Source organism: Aquarana catesbeiana, linkage group LG03 (genome assembly GCF_042186555.1).
Source record: "Aquarana catesbeiana isolate 2022-GZ linkage group LG03, ASM4218655v1, whole genome shotgun sequence".
NCBI lineage: Eukaryota > Metazoa > Chordata > Amphibia > Anura > Ranidae > Aquarana > Aquarana catesbeiana.
In genome coordinates, this window is record NC_133326.1 from 690,239,613 (window position 1) to 690,255,329 (window position 15,717).

Here is a 15,717-nt window from a genome sequence, read left to right on the forward strand (position 1 = left end):
AGGCCCCCTTTATCCAGACAGTGTTCCTGCGTGCCTGGCGATCACACAGGAAGAGGACAAGGAGGAGGATTATGTCAGCATGGAGGTGAAGCCTGGCACTCAGCATCAGCAGCAGTCTTCAAGGGATCATTTACAGTCCCAAGAAACCCATGGACTTGTACGTGGCTGGGAGGAGGTGGCTGTGGATCAGGTCGTCCTTAGTGACCCAGAGGACTCCGGACCGAATGCCTCAGCAAACCTACGCTGCATGGCCCCCCTGATCCTGCAAAGCCTGCGGAAGGATCCTCATATTCGTGGTATCAAGGAGAGGGATCAATACTGGCTGGCAACCCTCCTTGATCCACGTTACAAGGGTAAGGTTGTGGACCTTATCTTGCCATCGCAGAGGGAGCACAGGATGAAACATCTTTGGGAGGCCTTGCAGAAATGTCTGTGCAATGCGTTCCCAGAGACTGGGAGGTTACAAACTCCTGTTCCTGGACAATGTGTCGCTGAGGCTTCGGTCAGTCAAAGAAGTAGCGGTGGAGAAGGTGGCGTCTGACCGATGCGTTCAGACAATTTTTTAGCCCGCAGCCCCATAGTATGAGCGGTTCCAGCAACCATCGCCAGCGTCTGTTTTACATGGTGCAGGAATACCTAGGGGCAAGATCTGACTTGGACACCTTTCCCACCGAAAATCCTCTGGGTTACTGGGTCTTGAGAATGGATCACTGGCCAGAGCTTGCACAGTATGCAATTGAGCTACTGGCCTGTCCTGCATCCAGCGTTCTTTTGGAACGCACATTCAGTGCTGCTGGAGGCTTTGTAACCGATCACAGGGTGCGTCTGTCCACCGACTCGGTCAATTGACTGACCTTCATAAAAATGAATCAGTCTTGGATCACCGAATAATTTTTTTTGAAATGTCAGATCCCTTCAAGACTGCCTATACTGATGCTGAGTGACTATCCTGTTATGCTGAGTGATTATCCTCTTCCTCCTCAGTGATGAAACATTTGTGGTTCTGGGCGCCGCCACCAGTGGCTAAGGCCCAATTTTTCAGCCCCTGTTTCACAGGGGCGTGTAATTACAATTTTTGATGCAATACTTTGCAGCAGGGCTCATTCCTGCGCTCCAACTAGAGTATCTGTGAGGGGTTGCAGTGTTGTGGTACCAGTTCAAAATTACAAACAGATTCTACTTAACAACAAACCTACAGTCCCTGTCTTGTTTGCACCTCCTGTATACTGCTGTTCAGAGTATATAGGGCCTGAGGGACCCACGCCTTTCCTTTTTTTAATATGGTTTCGGGGTTCCCCTTAATATCCATACAACACCCAAAGGGCCTGGTAATGGACTGGGGGCCGGGGGTACCCATGCCGTTTGTCTCACTGATTTTCATCCATATTGCCGGGACCCGACATTACATTAAAGCCGCAAGCAGTTTTAAATGACTTTAATTCCTTTAAAAATGTCATTTTTAGCAGGGACTGTTCTAAGCACGGAAACATGCGCCACTTTACAGGCATACTATAGACACCCCCCAGGTACGATATTTAAAGGAATATTTCACTTTTTTTTAACTTTAAGCATCATTAAAATCACTGCTCCCGAAAAAAACGGCAGTTTTTAAAACTTTTTTTTGCATTGATACATGTCCCCTGGGGCAGGACCCGGGTCCCCAAACCCTTTATAGGACAATACCATGCAAATTAGCCTTTAAAATTAGCACTTTTGATTTTGAACGTTCGAGTTCCATAGACTTCAATGGGGTTCTAAAGTTCGCGCGAACTTTCGGTCCGTTCGCAGGTTCTGGTGCGAACCAAACCGGGGGGTTGTTCAGCTCATCCCTAATGAACAGTCTTGCAAGGCAATCATTCTTGACATAATGATCTAATAGTTGGAAGCATTATTTCTTTGGTTAGGTGTAAAGGATGGCTTTTAAAATGACAGTGCCTCTCAGCTTCATTATCATTTCTAGCCATTGGCCAATTTTTTCCCCACTTACTTGCATAGGTCATAGCTCTATATATTTAAAGTGGAGGGCCACCCTAAAATACATTTCACCTTATTATCTTCCTTTTATTGTACTAATTAGGGATGAGCCGAACACCCCCGTTTGCGAACAGGAAAAAAGTTTGTTCGAACAGCGAACACCGTTAAAGTCTATGGGACACGAACATGAATAATCAAAAGTGCTAATTTTAAAGGCTAATATGCAAGTTATTGTCATAAAAAGTGTTTGGGGACCTGGGACCTGCCCCAGGGGACATGGATCAATGCAAAAAAAAGTTTTAAAAACGGCCGTTTTTTCAGGAGCAGTGATTTTAATAATGCTTAAAGTCAAACAATAAAAGTGTAGTATCCCTTTAAATTTCGTACCTGGGGGGTCTATAGTATGCCTGTAAAGGGGCGCATGTTTCCTGTGTTTAGAACAGTCTAACAGCAAAATGACATTTTGAAGGTAAAAACCCATTTAAAACTACCCGCGGCTATTGCATTGCCGACAATACACATAGAAGTTCATTGATAAAAACGACATGGGAATTCCCCAAAGGGGAACCCCGAACCAAAATTAAAAAAAAAAAATGACGTGGGAGTCCCCCTAAATTCCATACCAGGCCCTTCAGGTCTGGTATGGATATTAAGGGGTACCCCGACCAAAATTTAAAAAAAAAATGACGTGGGGTTCCCCCTAAATTCCATACCAGACCCTTATCCGAGCACGCAACCTGGCAGGCCGCAGGAAAAGAGGGGGGGACGAGAGTGCGGCCCCCCCCCCTCCTGAACCGTACCAGGCCACATGCCCTCAACATTGGCAGGGTGCTTTGGGGTAGCCCCCCAAAACACCTTGTCCCCATGTTGATGAGGACAAGGGCCTCATCCCCACAACCCTGGCCGGTGGTTGTGGGGGTCTGCGGGCGGGGGGCTTATCGGAATCTGGAAGCCCCCTTTAACAAGGGGACCCCCAGATCCCGCCCCCCCCCTGTGTGAAATGGTAAGGGGGTACTTACCCCTACCATTTCACTAAAAAACTGTCAAAAATGTTAAAAAGGACAAGAGACAGTTTTTGACAATTCCTTTATTTAAATGCTTCTTCTTTCTTCTATCTTCCTTCATCTTCTGGTTCTTCCTCCGGCGTTCTCGTCCAGCATCTCCTCCGCGGCGTCTTCTATCTTCTTCTCCTCGGGCCGCTCCGCACCCATGGCATGGGGGGAGGCTCCCGCTCTTCTCTTCTTCTTTTCTTCTCTTCTTCTCTTCTTCATTTTCTTCTCCGGGCTGCTCCGCACCCATGCTGGCATGGAGGGAGGCTCCCGCTGTGTGACGGCGCTCCTCATCTGACAGTTCTTAAATAAAGGGGGCGGGGCCACCCGGTGACCTCGCCCCCCTCTGACGCACGGTGACTTGACGGGACTTCCCTGTGACGTCACGGGGAATGCCAGGAGGGGGGGCGCACTCTCGTCCCCCCCTCTTTTCCTGCGGCCTGCCAGGTTGCGTGCTCAGATAAGGGTCTGGTATGGATTTTTGGGGGGACCCCACGCTGTTTTTTTTGTTTTTTTTGGCGCGGGGTTCCCCTTAAAATCCATACCAGACCCTTCAGGTCTGGTATGGAATTTAGGGGGAACCCCACGTCTTTTTTTTTTAATTTTGGCCGGGGTTCCCCTTAATATCCATTCCAGACCCTTCAGGTCTGGTATGGAATTTAGGGGGACTCCCACGTCTTTTTTTTTTTTAATTTTGGTTCGGGGTTCCCCTTTGGGGAATTCCCATGCCGTTTTTATCAATGAACTTCTATGTGTATTGTCGGCAATGCAATAGCCGCGGGTAGTTTTAAATGGGTTTTTTCCTTCAAAATGTCATTTTGCTGTCACACTGTTCTAAACACAGGAAACATGCGCCCCTTTACAGGCATACTATAGACATCCCCCAGGTACGAAATTTAAAGGGATATTACACTTTTATTGTTTGACTTTAGGCATTATTAAAATCACTGCTCCTGAAAAAACGGCCGTTTTTAAAACTTTTTTTTGCATTGATCCATGTCCCCTGGGGCAGGACCCAGGTCCCCAAACATTTTTTATGACAATAACTTGCATATTAGCCTTTAAAATTAGCACTTTTGATTTCTCCCATAGACTTTTAAAGGGTGTTCCGCGGCATTCGAATTTTTGCAGCGAACACCCCAAATTGTTCGCTGTTCGGCAAACTTGCGAACAGCCAATGTTCGAGTCGAACATGAGTTTGACTCGAACTCGAAGCTCATCCCTAGTACTAATAAACATTTATTTAAAAAAAAAATGTCACTTGCCTGGAAAACCCTGTTGCTAGGCACACTTCCTAATCTGCCTTCTTCCTATTCCGCGGTGATCTACCTCTCTTCCTTACTTGCATTGCCTCATGGGAAATGAGTGTCATCACTGTGGGGATGACTGTGCTGAGAAAACGTGTTATTTGCAGGCAGGAAATGATGCGATTTGAGGTGGATCACAGCGCCATTTTTAAAAAGGGAACAAAGCCCTTTATTCTCCACCGTATTCCTCTACCTCTATTCTCCGCTGTATTCCTCTACCTTTTATTCTCCACCGTATTCCTCCACCACTATTATCCACTGTATTCCTCTACCTCTATTCTTCGCTGTATTCCTCTACCTTTATTCTCCACCGTATTCCTCCACCACTATTATCCACTGTATTCCTCTACCTCTATTCTCCACTGTATTCCTCTACCCCTATTCTCCACCATATTCCTCTACCTCTATTCTCCACTGTATTCCTCTACCTCTATTCTCCACTGTATTCCTCTACCTCTATTCTCCACTGTATTCCTCTACCTCTATTCTCCACCGTATTCCTCTACCTCTATTCTCCACCGTATTCCTCTACCTCTATTCTCCACCGTATTTCTCTACCTCTATTCTCCACCGTATTCCTCCACCACTATTATCCATTGTATTCCTCTACCTCTATTCTCCACCGTATTCCTCTACTTCTATTCTCCACCGTATTCCTCTACCTCTATTCTCCACTGTATTCCTCTACCTCTATTCTCCAGTGTATTCCTCTACCTGTATACTCCACTGTATTTCTCTACCTCTATTCTCCACTGTATTCCTCTACCTCTATTCTCTACCGTATTCCTCTACCTCTATTCTCCACCGTATTCCTCTACCTCTATTCTCCACCGTATTCCTCTACCTCTATTCTCCAGTGTATTCCTCTACCTGTATACTCCACTGTATTCCTCTACACCTCTATTCTCCACCGTATTCCTCTACCTCTATTCTCCAGTGTATTCCTCTACCTGTATACTCCACTGTATTCCTCTACCTCTATTATCTACCGTATTCCTCTACTTCTATTCTCCACCGTATTCCTCTACCTCTATTCTCCACTGTATTCCCAGGCGCCAACCAGGGTAGGCATGGGAACCAAGGGATGTCTAGGGAAGAGTGAATGATGTGTGAAGGTAAGCTGGAAAGTGAAAACAAGAATGAGGGAAAGGAGAAAAGAGAGGAACCCCACGGACATAAAGTGAACTGAAGGGGAAAAAACAGTGAGGGACAGGGGAAGGAAAGTCCATGAACCATGTCCTGTGGTCCTGTGGTCTGATGAGACCAAGATAAACTTATTTGGTTCAGATGGTGTCAATCGTGTGTGGCGACAACCAAGTGAGGACTGGAGTACAAAGACAAGTGTGCCTTCCATACAGTTAAGCATGGTGATGGCACTGGGGAGCTACAGTTCATTGAGGGAACCATGAATGCCAACATGTACTGTGACATACTGAAGCAGAGCATGATCCCCTCTCTTCAGGGACTGGGCTACAGGGCAGTATTCCAACATGATAACGACCCCAAACACACCTCCAAGATGACCACTGCCTTGCTAAAGAAGCTGAGGGTAAATGTGATGGACTGGCCAAGCACGTGTCCAGACCTAAATCCTATTAAGCATCTGTGCGGCATCCTCAAATGGAAGGTGGAGGAGCGCGAGGTCTCTAACATCCACCAGATCTGTGATGTCGTCATGGAGGAGTGGAAGAGGACTCTAGTGGCAACCTGTGAAGCTCTGGTGAACTCCATGCCCATAAGGGTTAAGGCAGTGCTGGAAAATAATGGTGGCCACACAAAATATTGACACTTTGGGTCCAGTTTGGACATTTTCACTTAGGGGTGTACTCACTTTTGTTGCCAGCGGTTTAGACATTAATGGCTGTTTGTTGAGTTATATTGAGGGGACAGCAAATTTACGCTGTTATACAAGTTGTACACTCACTACTTTACATTGTAGCAAAGTGTCTTTCTTCAGTGTTGTCACATGAAAAGATATAATAAAATATTTACAAAAATGTGAGGGGTGTACAGACTTTTGTGAGATACTGTATGTCACAGGTAGGTGTTGTGTCTAGCAACATACTGGACAGGAGCTACAGGAAACCACCTGGAGGAAGCAGTAGATGCAGTGATAACTCCATTCACAATAACTGGTTTTACCGCATGGCTGTCAACGTCCAGGTCCTGAGGGACAAATCTCCGCAATGCAAAAAGCTGGGAAATCTACTTCCTGTATTGTCTATTATCACACATGGAAGGCTTACATCATATGGTGCGAGACTAGAAGCTTTAATCTCGCATCCAGGAACAATCAGCTACACATAGTCCTAACTGGAGTAGCGAAGATTCAGCATTGCACAATCCAGCTGATTGAATGGAATTTTCACAGTAAGCTTTAAGCAGAAGATCACATGACACACACAACGCACGTTTGCTTGGTGGTGTTCAGACAGATGTTAAAACAGATGTTAAAATCCTATATGCTGCTTTTTCTGCATAAAGTAGACCTGTCTTGTAAGGGATACAGGACTGTCATTGCTCATCTAAAAATATGTGTAGCGAGGTCCCAGCCCTCCTTTAGTCTAATAAAAACCTCCAGAGCCAGGGACAGCTGACATCCTTCTGTATAATGTGGGTTGAAAGGCATAGTGGGTGTAATGGAAGGTGGATTCATGGGCGCCAGACACTTCTTGAATGCAAAGAGATTTATTTTCTCTTGAACAGAACTGTGGGAGAGCGGGTTTAGGGTCATAGTTGCAATGTTAATTGGCAGACTCCGAGACTTCTATAGGAAGACAGCTATGCAGGGAAAGGCATCCAGCAAGACACCACATCTGCATGTGTAGGAGTGCTGTCTCCTATGGCAACAGTCTTATAACAGTTCCTAACACAAGTTGTAACAAACTCCTTTACTTTCTATACAATCACTTCTTGTAGATTTTCAGCCCACTGGGCTCCCAGTCTCTCTCACTAGACCCGTCGATTCACTGCCACTGAATCCCTAGAGCTCTTCCGATCCGGTTACACGGTATCTTCCTCAAGCGTCACCCCTGCTTCCCTGCTGGGTCCCTGGCTTGGCACTCCAGATACTCCTCAAGCGTCACCCCTAGCGACAGCAGAGAGTAGTGCAGCAATTCCAGACTTGGGGTGAAATCACTTGATCGCCTAAAAATTGGCAGGTAAATTTAGGCACTTTCTGAATTGTGAGCCTAGAACAGGAATAAGGATTTGGGGTCCTTACCAGCATCCCTGTCTGCTCAAACAACCAGTGAGGGATTTGGAGGGACAGTCACGTTTTGTTTTTAAAAAGGTCAACAGTGGCGGCATCTGTTTCTTTTACAAGAGGTTTTCATTAATTGTAAGTTAGCTGCGATATTGACTACACTTCCATGCTCATTGCTTCTTATAGTGTCCTGGATTGTCAGTTTTAAAACCTATATCTATGATTTCTTTTTCGTACGACCCGGGACACAGAGCTGCATAGTAATAACTATGTGGGTTATAGGCCACCTTCGGGTAATGGATACTGGCACACCCAAGACAGGAAGTCCCCTCCCCTATATAATCCCTCCCATACAGGGAGTACCTCAGTTTTTTCGCCAGTGTCTAAGGTGTAGGTCACGGTTAAAGATGTGTTATGAAGAGCTCCGCTGGAAGATCCTTTTTTGGGTCAAGCAAGCTTTGAAACTGGATCCATCCAAAGTGCCATTGAGGCCAAAGTGGATGGTACCCAGGCCTCGGAGATGAAGAACAAGGTTTTGCCTGTAATTCTTCTCTTAGGAGGGCAGGACCCTGGAAACCAGTGCTTTTGGTTATGCATCTAATACCAAAGTTTTTCTGGCAGGGTGCGGTACAGGTCCAGGGGAGAAGAACCCCTATTAAAAAGGACCCGGTCCTTGAAGGTCTTTTGACACAGCCCGCCGTGATGGGTGAAGATTGGGTCTAGCTTTTTTGTCAGCAGAATCCTGCGGCGGGAGAGGTAAGTGAAGATTCCTAAGGAACTTTAAGTTCACTTATGGATTTCTTCTATGAGTGAGTGTTGTCATGCCTAGTTTTCACCACTAGAGGGTGTGAAAGCAACATACCTGTACCATGCTCCTCTGTGTGTCGCTTATGTCAGCAGGCTTGTGTGCAGGCTTCTGGGTGCAGTCGTAGCCATTGGGGATAATTTTGAGGGGGGGAGATTGTGCTGACAGAAGGCTGTGGATGTGGTCTCCCCCCGCCCCCCACCCCCGTCGGCAGCCATGCGCGATCCCGGTCCTCGAGGCCGCAGGGCGTGCGCTTTTTCTCCCCTGTTGGGGTTCTGGAGAGTTTCTCCTCCTTCCTCCTCCCTCCCCACGCCGGTGTCTTGCCGAGAAAGTTCCCCCGGCGGATAAGGACCCCCCTGTACTGCGCAGGCGCAGCTCTTGCGCAGTATGAACGACTAGGAGCCAATCAATCAGCTGTACACGGCGCCTGCGCCCTAGGTCCAGGTTCAAGCCCCACCATCCAAGTGGACCTAGAGGGAGAATAAAAAAGTGCAGAGCGAAGCGAGGCCGTGCCTGAAGCGTGGCGAGCGAAGCAAGCCCGTGAGGGGCCCTCTTACAGGCGCCGTGTACAGCTGATTTTTTATTTTTTTTGCCTTTGGCTATTTCTGCCGGCTTCTACTGTGCAAGCGCTGCGCCTGCGCAGTAGAGGGGGGTCCTTATCCGCCGAGGGGAACTTTCTCGGCAGAACACCGGGTCCCAGGCGGCGCTTGCGAATTAGGATTTAAAGTCTGGGGGTGTTCTGGGGAGGAGAGGAGGGGCGTGGCGTAGTGGCGCTGTGTGCGTGGCTCGACATCCTCGTGTTTTACACAGCGCAGGCGCAGGACTGCCTACCCTATAAGCCTTATCCACCTAAAAGGCTCTGGCTGATGGAGGGACACAGGAGCAGTGTGAGGGCATGTGAGTGGTGATACAGGCACTCCCAATGACACATTGACTCAGCATCAGGCTGAACGATTAATAGCAGCATTAGACTGCTGGACCAAAAGTTCAGCAATGTATGCGTTTATTGTTTAGTACCTCAGCTTTTGTGCTTAGATCTATGCCTTCCAGGCATTCGGGGACAAAACATCCAAAAATGGCTCCAAAGGCATCACCATCAGGCTCTGAGGATTCTAGCCATGCCTCCACAGTACCGTCCACCCCAGAGAGACCAGATGTGGCTGGCCTGGGTGAGCCATTGGGACTGTCAGGTGCTGCAGCCGCTTCCAACCCTCCAGCCCCTGTCTATGTTACTGAACAAGTTTTTTTCTTCAGCTCTGGTAGGGTTGGAAGGAAGATTAGCTGCCTTAATCGCATCTTCCTCCCAGAGTGGGCAAAAGCGCAGTAGGTCTCCCTCCCTTGCCTCGGGCCCTCAAGTAAGGGTACCGCAGTAGCCAGAAGGAGATGAGGTACTTCAGGGGACCAGGAAGATGGACAGACTGGTGATTCCTCCTCTGAGGAATCAACTTTGGAGGAACCCCTTTCAGCCTCACCATCTGAAAAGTTGTTGGTACAACAAAAGTTGTTGGTACAGAAATGGTCTGTTCTGCTTTTAAGTTGCCCTTAGCCGAGTTGGCCGCAAGCTTAATTTCTTCTTTGGGTTCCCTAAAACCCCCGCAGGCTCTGCATGCCTTTCCTGTCCATCCATTGCTGGAGCAGATTATATATGCTGATTGGGATCACCTAGATAAGCATTTTCTGCCTCCTGAAAAGTTTTCAGTTCTTTATCCCATGGAGGAAAAATTCACCAAGTGGAGTGTGCTAGCAGTTGATGCTGCTATCTCCTGTGTGAATAAAAGTCTAACTTGTCCAGTGGACAATGTTCAGATGTTTAGGGATCCAACGGATAAAAGGCTGGAATCTTTACTGAAAACCTCTTTTACTGTGGCAGGTGCAGTAACAGCCTGCAGTAGCAGCAATAGGCATTTGTCAATCTCTAAAAGATCAAGTGAAGCAGGTCCTCAAGTGTGTTCCTGCCCAGCAGGCCCGGGACTTAGCTGAGCTATCTAGGGCATTATGTTTTGCAATTGATGCAATTAAGGATTCTATCCATTAAGCATCGCGCCTTGTGCTCTTGCTGGTGCATATGCTATGGTTGAAAAATTGGTCAGCCGAGGCGCAATGCAAAAAGCTTTTGGCTGGTTTTGCGTTTCACGGGGAACGACTGTTTGGGGATAATTTGGATAAATACATCCAAAAGATCTCTAGTGGGAAAAGTACTTTTTTACCGGTTAAAAGAAGGAATATAGTTACATAGTAGGCGAGGTTGAAAAAAGACACAAGTCCATCAAGTCCAACCTATGTGTGATTATGTGTCAGTATTACATTGTATATCCCTGTATGTTGCGTTCATTTAGGTGCTTATCTAATAGTTTCTTGAAACTATCGATGCTCCCCACTGAGACCACCGCCTGTGGAAGGGAATTCCACATCCTTGCCGCTCTTACAGTAAAGAACCCTCTACATAGTTTAAGGTTAAACCTCTTTTCTTCTAATTTTAATGAGTGGCCACGATTCTTGTTAAATAGACGCCCTTCATTTAAGTGTGCTTCCTCTCCAGGGCCAGGGGCTATGGCCTCTAGGCAGTTGCGACGGCCTCTGCCGTCAGGGTCAAGTGGTAAACCGCAAAGACAAGCCCAAGGACAGAAGAAGTCCTGGGGACAGAAACCTACTAAGCAGAGTCCCAAGACCTCCTTATTAAGGGGCACCCCAGCTCGCTCGAGTGGGGGGAAGGCTTCTGCAGTTCTCAGAGACTTGACGGGAGGAGATCCAGGACAGATGGGTCATCTCCACAGTATGTCTAGTCTACAAACTAGAGTTTCGGGAGTTTCCGCCGCCTCGGTTTCTGAGGTCAAGCGTTCTCAAAGATCCAGGGAACAGACAGTCTTTGTTTCAGGCGCTAGACCGATTGATGTCTCAAGGGGTGATCATAGAGATCCCCCCAGTGGAGCAGGACATTGGGTTTTATTCAAATCTCTTCAAGGTACCAAAACCAAATGGAGATGTCAGATACATTCTAGATCTCAAGGATCTAAATCCGAACCTAAATATCCGCTCTTTTCGCATGGAGTCAATCCGGTCAGTAGTCTCCACCCTACGGGGAGAAGAACTTCTAGCATCAATCGATATCAAAGATGCATATCTACATGTGCCTATTTTTACTGCTCACCAGAAATCTCTAGGGTTCGAGGTAAAGCGGCACCATTTTCAGTTTGTAGTCCTGCCCTTCGGTTTGGCTACAGTACCCCGGGTGTTTACAAAGGTTTTGGCCCCATTTCTGGCCAGACTAAGGGCCCAGGGTATAACAGTAATGGCATACCTGGAGATCTGCTGTTGGTAGATCAGTCGGTAGCCCGCTTAAGCCAAAGCGTGGTCTGCACAGTCAACTATCTGAAATACCTAGGCTGGATTCTCAACCTAGAGAAGTTATCCCTGCGACCAGTGAAAAGGCTGGAGTACTTAAGGTTGGTCATAGACTCAGCCCAGAAGAGAGTGTTTTTGCCCCAGGCAAATGTCAGCTCCATAAGGGAACTGGTCCAGGTAGTCAAGATGAAGAAAAATCCCTCCATCCGCCTTTGCATGAGGTTGTTAGGGAAGATGGTGGCTACATTCAAAGTGGTTCACTATGCCCAATGTCATTCGAGACTGTTGCAAAACAGTATCCTATCCACTTAGAACAAGCAGGTCCAAGCTCTGGATTTCCCAATGTCTCTGACCCCAAGGGTACGCCAGAGCCTCGGTTGGTGGTTGGTGGCCAAAAATCTGCTAAAGGGGAAATCTTTCTTACCAGTTACCTGGAAGGTGGTATCAACAGATGCCAGCCTTTTGGGTTGGGGAGCAGTCCTGGAGGAGACCACGATCCAAGGGAAATGGTCCGAAACCAAGAGGACCTTGCCCATCAACATCCGAGAAATTCGGGTGGTTCGCCTGGCTCTGAGGGCCTGGACGTTCCAGGTTGCAGGATGGTCCTGTCAGGATTTAATCCAACAATGCCACAGCAGTGGCCTATATCAATGACCAAGGGGGCACCAGGAATCATGCAACCCAGAGGGAGTTGAACCATAGGGAGTTGAAAGTATCTCCAAAAATGACATTTTTGTTGCAGGGGATGCCTAAAATCTGACTTGTATCTTAGTGCAGACTTCTGGGAAAATTGGTGAGCCAATCACACAAGCAGGAAATTATGTTTCTAGAGAGTGGTCAGTACACACTCTGTGTACATAACAGCTCCAGGTAGTCATATTGCAATGCATTCTCAGAAAAATATAGAGCTGCAGATTTAAAAGGAAAGGCAATTTTTAATAGCATTCAATTACAATGATTAATGTCGCAATTATATGTGCTATGTTATTTTTTTCTTTATTTGCTATTTTTTTTCCCCCATAAAAGTGGAGTTACCCTTTAAGGTTTCGAGGCTGACATTTGGTAACTCGAACCTTCAACTCCCTCCACATATTTTCTATGGGATTAAGGTTTGGAGACTGGCCAGGCCCCTCCAGGACCTTAAAGTGCTTCTTCTTGAGCCACTCCTTTATTGCCTTGGCCATGTGTTTTGGGTCATTGTCATGCTAGAAAACCCATTCACGACCCATTTTCAATGCCCTGCCTGAGGAAAGGAGGTTCTCATGCAAGATTTGACGGTACATGGCCCCGTCCATCGTTCCTTTGATGCGGTGAAGTTGTCCTGTCCCCTTAGCAGAAACGCCCCCAAAGCCTAATGTTTCCACCTCCATGTTTGCCGGTGGGGCTGGTGTTCTTGGGGTCATAGGCAGCATTCCTCCTCCTCCAAACATGACGAGTTGAGTTGATGCCAAAGAGCTCCTATCAGCAACACAGTCTACCAGTTGTTTGGTTTTTCATCCACAGTTTGTATCCTTTTGTCTGTAACCTGCTGATCCTGGAACCCACCTGTTGGGGGTGTAATAGAATGTTAGGCAACAGTCAAGGAGGGTTTGTAGGTTCCAGTCATTAAAAAGGAGCAGCCCAGACGTAGCTGGTGGGCTTTTGCATCATTCACAGACCTACAAACTGGTGACTACTGCAAAACCTCTGATGGAGGTTTAAACCAGCAGGAAGACTTTTTAATATACACCGATTAGCGAGAATACTATGACCACTGACTGTTTAAGTGAATCCCATTGATTATCTTGTTACAATGGCATCTGAAAGTGGGTGAGATATATTAGGCAGCAAGTGAACATGTTGTCCCTGAAGTTGATGCATTGAAAGCAGAAAAAAATGGACAAGCGTCAAAATTTGAGGGCCTTTGACAAGGGCCAAATTGTAAAGATCAGACTTTTTTAACCAGGGTGCCTTGGCAAAATGCCTAAAAATTGTCCAAAAACTGTACAAGTCAGCTAGGGAATGAAGCCTGCCTTATAGTTACACAAAGCTACAGGTTTTCATTGTACACCATTACAACCTTCTAGCATCCTAACTGTGAGGGGAGGGCCGTGGAACCCAGAATCCCTTGGAATGCTTGGAAATGCCTTGTTTCAGCTCCCCATGCACCTCTTATGTCTATTCTATTCTTGGTTTGTTTGATTCTGAACTCAACATGTTAATTGAAAGAGCTGATCACATTGGCCTCTGTACAATGTAGGAGACGGGCCGACTCCTACTGGCGCTCCTGCTATTGTGAGATGTCCTGTGTTTTATACCTATGATATTGTATAATCCACTGTGTGAAGCTCGATGACAACAAGTCTGACCTGTAGTGAAATCCTAATTAATCACAACAATGGCCAGGTGGGCACGGAGTCACATCGGCTGCTTTAAGGGATTAGTTAATTAGCTCATGTTAATTTATGTTTCTGGTTACAGGTGTATTGTTAGAGTAATATGAGCAGGAGGGAGGAACCTCCTCTTCAACTGTATATAGGACTGTATTTTTGTTCTAATAAACAGTTCATGGTGAGCAACCAAATGAGTATTGTCTTGGTTGTGGTTGTCAGCGGTTGGAATATCTGATATCTATATTCAGACTGGAAGGAAGCAGTATATGACAGAAGCACTCAAGCGGAGTGTGGGACCTTCCGTTACACTAAGGCCCCCGTACACACAAGCGGACTTTTCGGCAACAAAAGTCTGACGGCCATTCCGGCGGACTTTCGTCAGACTTTTGACGGACTTCCGACGGACTTTTGAATGAACGGACTTGCCTACACACGATCACACCAAAGTCCGACGGATTCGTACGTGATGACGTACGACCAGACTAAAATAAGGAAGTTCATAGCCAGTAGCCAATAGCTGCCCTAGCGTGGGTTTTCATACGTCGGACTAGCATACAGACGAGCAGATTTTTCGACCGAACTCGAGTCCGTGGGAAAGATTTGAAGCATGTTTCAAATCTAAAGTCCATCAGATTTTCGACTGGAAAAGTCCGCTGAAGGTCCGATGAAGCTCACACACGATCGGATTGTCTGCCGGACTCGGTCCATCAGACCAGTCCAGTCAAAGTCTGCTCGTGTGTACGCTGCATAAGGCTCTATGCACACTGGGCTTAAAAAAAACGACTGTTCTCTTTGGTGTAAAAACGCTCATATAGAGCATTTTTTGTACAAAGTTTAGACGAGTTTAGAAGAGTTTTACGTTTTTTTCTGCCAGTGAGCTTCAATCAGGAACACAAATGAGAAATGAGAGGGTTTTTTTTCCTGCCTCTAAATTTTGATCTCAAAATGTGCCTGTAGACATCCTAATGTGTATGGACAAATAGGACAACATTGACTTGCTTCTACAGGCAGAACACAAAACTCCTGAAGAAGCAACTTTTTTTTACGCCAGTGTGCATGGAGCCTAACAACCAATTACATCATCAGTTGATAAGGAGGAAGTCGGTCACCTGCACAGCATCCTTTTTTGCCCCTCCCCTGCCCCTTTCTGTCAGTACTGGGATCACATTAGCTGAGTGATGTGTTGGGGGGGAAATGAATGAGAAGAGAAAATATTGGAATACTAGTCAGTACCAGTTTGCAAAAAAAGTGTATTTGCTTTAGAAGTATAAAGTACCTCTAATTTTGGGTGTCCTACATGTGTGGATTTTGCTCCATTATGTAAAACTATTAGAATTGTTTTCACATTTTAGAATGGGATGCCTCGCGATTATCCATGATTTTAAAGGGTGCCATGACTGAAAAAAGATGGGGAAACACTGTTCTAGGTGACTGGGTCAGAGCAATTACAAAGCTGCAGCTCTTATGGGATGTTTCCAATCTGCAAGGGTCAGGGCCGACCAAAAGTGGTCTAAGGAAGCAAAACCATTACAAGGGTAATGGGCGGTCAAGGCTCAGTGATGCACATTGGAGAGCGAAGGCTGGACTGTGTAATTCGGTCCAATAGAAGAGCTACTATAACTCAACTTGCTAACAAAGTGAATGCTGACCCGTGTCCACAGCC